Below are 6,343 nucleotides of genomic sequence, written 5' to 3' on the forward strand. Positions count from 1 at the left end.
CTTGCCTATCATAGCCCTCCCTCTCCTCCTGAAATGCACAATAAAATGTCCAACCTCAACTTGTAATTCTACTCTAACTCATTTGTTTTAGTGTATATTTCACTGGGATTCAGAGTAGTGTGGGTATGTACTGGAACCCTGGCTTATAACCTACATCATCATCATCCTAGGAAGTATGATATCCACACAGACACATTTTTCCCAGTCTTCCTCTGGACCTCTGCTCACACCATGCAATAGTACAGTGTGAATGTCATAGACTTCCCTACTTTTACTCTTTAATACATGTAATCATGTGTCCCCTCCATTTCTAACAATCTATTGGCACTTAGTCATCTTGCCTTGGAGTTACATTTTGGAGACTAGGATACTTCTATTATCGGTGATCTCAGTTTCTATTACTCAAGTCAAAATGAATAGATAGTATTGGGAAATTGGAAGTTTATTAAAAATCAATAAAATCAGGCTGAAGATAGCTTGTATGTGGAGTTTATGAAGACTGCAGTATGGTTTCAGTCAGCCTTCATTCGAATATGAACTAAGGCAAACAATACATGATTTCCAGCCCAAATGTTAACAAAGGCATTCAGTGCTTGATGTGAGAGACAATTACAAGTTTCCACATCAGAACTTGATTCTGGGATTTGTCATACAACATCAGGGCTGAAGGTTCCAGGCATGACTAAGTATCTGGTTACCCTACAAAGAACAAGACTGTCCCTAGAATCCCCATTCCACCAGATCTCATTCTTTCCCTCACTCAAGGCATAATAGTTCAGTGTGCACCTGTATCCTGAAGTTATCATAGGCTCCTACAAGGGGACTAGGTCAAGCCCCTAGCAATGAAGATCTTCTTCATCACAATTTTTCTAGAGTTCCCAGGACTTAGGGACACATGACAAGGATGTGTACTAAGTTTATTGTTGAGGAATCATCCTAGTGATATGGTCTAAAGGATCAGAGATGGTGTGAGCCGAACAAACAATGGTGTGAGCAGAAATAAGGCAAAGCTATTACATCCTAGCCACACTAATTCAAACCTCAGTTTCTGCATTAAAAGGGCATTCAGGGGATTATGTTGTACAGCAACTGACTTTAGTTCATGGTGGTGACTCAAAGTTGAAGTTGTGTCCTTGGCCATATTGGATTCAATGCCAGCTCTACCCTCACCCACAAGCTACTGCATAGAGGAACATATTTTCATCACTTTGTTGTAACATTGTAGGCACAAAGTTTAACTCAGTCCTTGGAGACACAGCCATTGTCACATAGGCATGCCTCACATCACTTATCACAGGATTCCTATGATCTTAGTTGAATATGACACCTAACAACATCTCCCCTTAGTGCTCCTGATGTATGAATTTTCTCTTCTTTATGATGTGTTAAAGGCTTAATAAAGACACAAAACAGCTGTGATCTCAGTAGACTTGTCCTAAGTGTCCAATGGTCAGATGTCTTTGGGCTGTCAATGTGGCAGAGCATGATTTTTTAATTCAATATTGGTTTATGCCCAGATTCACAGTGGGATGTCAGAGGGTAGGACACTGTATACTGGTGAGTCACCTGGGTTCAGTTTTTCCCCAATTTTGGCAGAAACACTCCAACAGAGTGAGGGAAGTGATTGGACTGAGGATATCAATATATTGAAGAGAAAATGGGAAAGGGACAAAGAAGTGCTCCCCATGAGAACACAGGCCCTTATAACTTTCCCAGGACAAGTTTGACACCTTGACTGCCATGTAGCTTGTGACTCATAAGTCAAAAAGTGTGCATATCTATATCCCACACCTAGAATTCTTGGGCGTGGGGGAAGTCCTGATAGGAACTATTGTCAGGGAAGTATTGAGGGAAGACACTATCCTGATATGACAGATCTCCCCAGAGTCTTCAAGATGACATTTAAGCAGGATCAGTCCCAGAATAATATAAACCTTGATACCTGAAACTTCTGTGATCAAATTCCAGGTCCTGTCAAGTCTTCTAATAATGTAGCACAGCAACTGCACAGGTTTAATCCAAAAAGGTTCCCAGTACTGATAGGAGAAACAAACATGATCTGCCATACCTAACAAAAAGAAGCTATCTCCAGCTGACAGCTGTTTGCAAGGAAGCAATTTTAACCAATGGAGTCTCACTGGGTGTGGGGGGAGTGAGAAGGGAGTTATATAAACCACAGGCAAGCCTTTGCCTTGTTTCAGCAGTAGATGGCCATCACAAAACAAACTCATTGGTGATTTTGAGGATATATTTTCTCATATTGATTTGGCTATACCTTATCTTACAGGGCCTTTGCTTTGCTTGTGTTTTATGGTTTCTGATTATGTGTTTTTATGATTTTGTGTGTGTTGTGCTTTTTAATTAATTTCTTTAAAAAATTCAGTTTTTATTTGCTGTTTATTTTCTAAATAGAGAGGATAGAGGGAGTGTTTAGAGATGAATGGGTGTGGAGAGGAAGATCTGAGAGGAGATGGGGTAGGGAAACCTCTGATCAGAATATGTTATATGTATTTTTGAAAAAAAATTAAAAGAAAAATTAAATCATGCTAGGGATAGAGTATGAGTAAAGTTGTTAAAGATTGGAACCTGGACATGGTCAGTCTATGTGAGTATAAGATTCAAGTCTACTTAGAAATGACCCCAAGATTAACACTCAGGAACTCTGACTAATAGAACCTGTTTCAAAATTGAATTCAGGACTAGGCTCAAGTCATGCAAGGCCAAAGTAGAGTGAGTGAGATCTGAGAACTGTCAGCAAGGCCAGATGTTCAGGAAGTCTCAGCTGGGCCAAATGCTTCTTCACTAGCCCATGTCCTTTCATGTGGAACTTCATCTGGTGTGGCCATCAGACTGATGTCAGGAATACTTAACACAGATCTGCCTTCCTTGGTATAGTGCTTTTCCAGCTTGGTTGGTTCATAATGTTCAGGTCCTGTGTACAAAACTGTCTGTTGTTAACAAGGGACATGGCAGTTGCCTGCATCAGAGCTCCTGGTCAACCTGTCTGCTCAGTGACACACTCTGAAAATCAGGAGACATTCTCAATGATGAGACAGACTAATAGGGAAGGTAAAAGTAATGTTTGATCCTGGCCAGAACATTTCAAATCTCATCCTCTGATATAGAAGAAATTTTAGAAACTTGTATCTCACAGCATTGGCCTGATTCTAGTTCACAGAAGTGTTTTCCGTGACCCAAAGTTGGAGAGGATTACTTTGTGAAAGAAAGACATTGAAATGAAGTTGTGTATCATTGTATCTCAGTGTGTTCTAGGCTTTCAGAACACTGCCACCAAAATAGTATCTCTGCTGAGGGCAAAGCCAGAACCTGCTGAGTCCCATCTGCTACCCAGAGACAAGACTCATCCTTTTTTTGCATGGTTTTATTACAGAGAATACAGAACATAAGGAACAGAGGCATGCCAATGTTTCTATTGATTAGTCACTGAATAATTTATTAAATTATTTTAATTGACCTTTGACAGTATACTTCTCCTCTTACATAATATCTTGATGTGAATCTTGACAGGTTGTCTTTATGTGTATATTCCACCACAGTTATGAATTGATAATAATTAAAATGCCCACAAAAATCAATTCTAGACTGAAATTATGGACAATCTTTCACTTCAGAAAAGAGTAATGTCATCACATACCCACAAATATCATAGACCCATAGTGTTTTTCACGCTGGCATTACCTATCCCTTCTTGTTTTTTTTTTTTTTTTATCTGTATACATCAGAAAGATGGATTCGGTTTCTTAATCTATTCAACTAACCTGTGTCTTTTGATTGGAGAGTTGATAGCATGAAAATTTACAGTTAATATTAAAAGGTATTTGTTGATTACTCTTATATTTTTTTACTGTTTATGTTCTTAGATTTATTTTGTGTCTCACTGAGCAATCTCTCTACTCAGTTCTCAGTTTCAGTAATTACAGCTTCATTTCTCTGTATGTAGGAAATTGAAAGATAGCTTAAAATAGTCATGATACATGAGTATGTTCTAGGCTGTTGAAAACTGTAGGGTCCACAGGTCACTCTGGTTCCCATCGAGTCAGAAGGTAAAGGAGGAGAGCTAATGATCCTAGGATTCTTTTGTTCCTGTAGTTGCCCAATATCTTCCTAAGGTGTTGGTGGCAGAAGCTCACTGCTTCTTACTTCATGAAAAGTTGCACTTCTGTACAGTTATTAAAAAGGATCAGTTTACTTTGAAAGAGGCTAATTCCAAGGACTGGTAACATTTTCAATTAACAATTTCAATACATTTCAGTGAGCTCAACATCTTCTCAGGGAGACAGTTACATTTAAGCATTCCCCTAGCACAACTGAAACCAAAGTCTGCTGCATCCATGACTTTGGGCAAAGCTCACACATTTTTTTTTTTAATGAATCTGTGTCACAGTATTGGATATTTGACAGAGTGACTGAGCTGCCCATCTTAAGCCAGTTCTATTTTCCTTGTTTATCTAAAGGTTCAAATACATTTCTGCTTTGTTGTTGTTATTTTTTTCTTGTTATACTTAGACATGGTAAGTAGTATAAAGAGAAGGCCAAGGCGTAAGATAGTCTCAGGAAGTTACATACAGGTATCTAGGCCAAGAAATCTTCAGAACATGGGGAACAATTAAAAGAAATTTAGCCTACATTCCATATCATGAAATTCCAACCCAGAGCTCCAAATGGAGCCTTTTTCACACACTGAGCTCAGGAGCCACAAGCATACCTCTGACGCTTCACCTCTGACTGACCCTTCACCATTGTCACATTATTGGTCAGCTCAAAAACATACCACTATCACTCTGTCCCTACTATCTTTTGAGGGACTCCAAGTAAAAAAGATTGCTATATGTATCGGATCACTGACTTCTACTCAAGTATCATGACTGAAGCCTGTAAGGCAGGTGGTAAATTTGTCCCATAGATTGAGAAAGCCACACAGCTTTCCAAACACAACAAATATATGTCCAGCAGCTATAAGACTCTGGTACCTGACCATGTGACCAGTGGAGATCTTATAGGGTCAATAGTTTCTAGATCACCCATTAAGGGATTATAGTAGAAACAATAGTTTCCCCTGTAGAGTCTTCCTACTTTTCTGATATTTGCATTACAATGTGGGCTGCTGTTATGGGCCCTAGGAAGGAATTTTCTCTCCTGTACTTACTTATTCTAGTTCAGGATTTTTCAATCTATGGGTCTTGTCCCTTTTCAAGGGTCAAACAACTCTTTCTTAGGGGTTGCCTAAGACCATTGGAAAACACAGACATTCATAGTATAACTCATAACAGTAGCAAAATTACAGCTATGAAGTAGCAATGAAAATAATTTTATGGTTAGTGGAGAGTCAACAAAACATGAGGAACTGTGTTAAAGGATCTCGCATTAGGAAAGTGGAGAATCACTCACTATTCTAGCCCTTCACTCTGAACCCAATGAATGATAAATAATATACCCGTTATGACCCAAAAACCCTTCTCTTACTCATTTTTTCTTATTTAGTGTTTGATTTGAAATGGCCTTTAAGGTTCCCAGTGCAGAATCAGGGAAATTTTGTATCCAGTAGAGAAGTGGCTTCACTGTCAATAATCCCTCAAGGCATCATCATGAAAGGGGCCTTCCTCAATCAACTATCTCTTCTCTTAGCTCTTCACTATACCAAGTCTCCTGCCATACAAGCTCATTCCAAGCAACTCTTTCACACTTGGCTATTCACATAACTAATCATGCATCAGCCCATATTTCTAGCATAACACGACACCCAGTCATGTCTCAAAGGCTCACATCAAAGAGTCAAAGGAACTTTCACTGTGAGATTTCACCTCTCCATTATCCCATTTGCTCAACCCACTAAGGACACAGATCATTTCTTTCTTCTGATGCAGATTATGATCCAGGGGAGCTCATTGTCTCTGAAGATCAGCCATGAGATGAAGTCCTTTTCAACCTGGGAAGAAAAAGGTCCCTCCATAGAACTGGTAATTAGCCATAGTGGGGAGTAGAAAATTTGAAGAATTTGGAACAGAGCTTCATGATGAAGGCAGATACTTACAAATAAGTTAACCCTGGAGCCAAAGCTACACTTTTCACATGGGAAAAAGTTGAAATGTTCACTTACAACTGAGGAACACAGCCAGAAGAACATTTAGCAAGTGGGAGTTAAATAAGTTGTCATCACTAAGGAACCATGGAAAAGTTTGTGAACTGTATGTCTCATATTTTTGCAAAATAATAATTAACTTTCACATTACTTTGGTCTGCCTAATGCAGAAGATACTTTGACATTAATTCATGTATTTCATCTTTTGTTTATATTCTGAAAAGAAGACATAAGGAAATATGA

This window comes from Onychomys torridus, chromosome 12 (assembly GCF_903995425.1).
Source record: "Onychomys torridus chromosome 12, mOncTor1.1, whole genome shotgun sequence".
Taxonomy (NCBI): domain Eukaryota; kingdom Metazoa; phylum Chordata; class Mammalia; order Rodentia; family Cricetidae; genus Onychomys; species Onychomys torridus.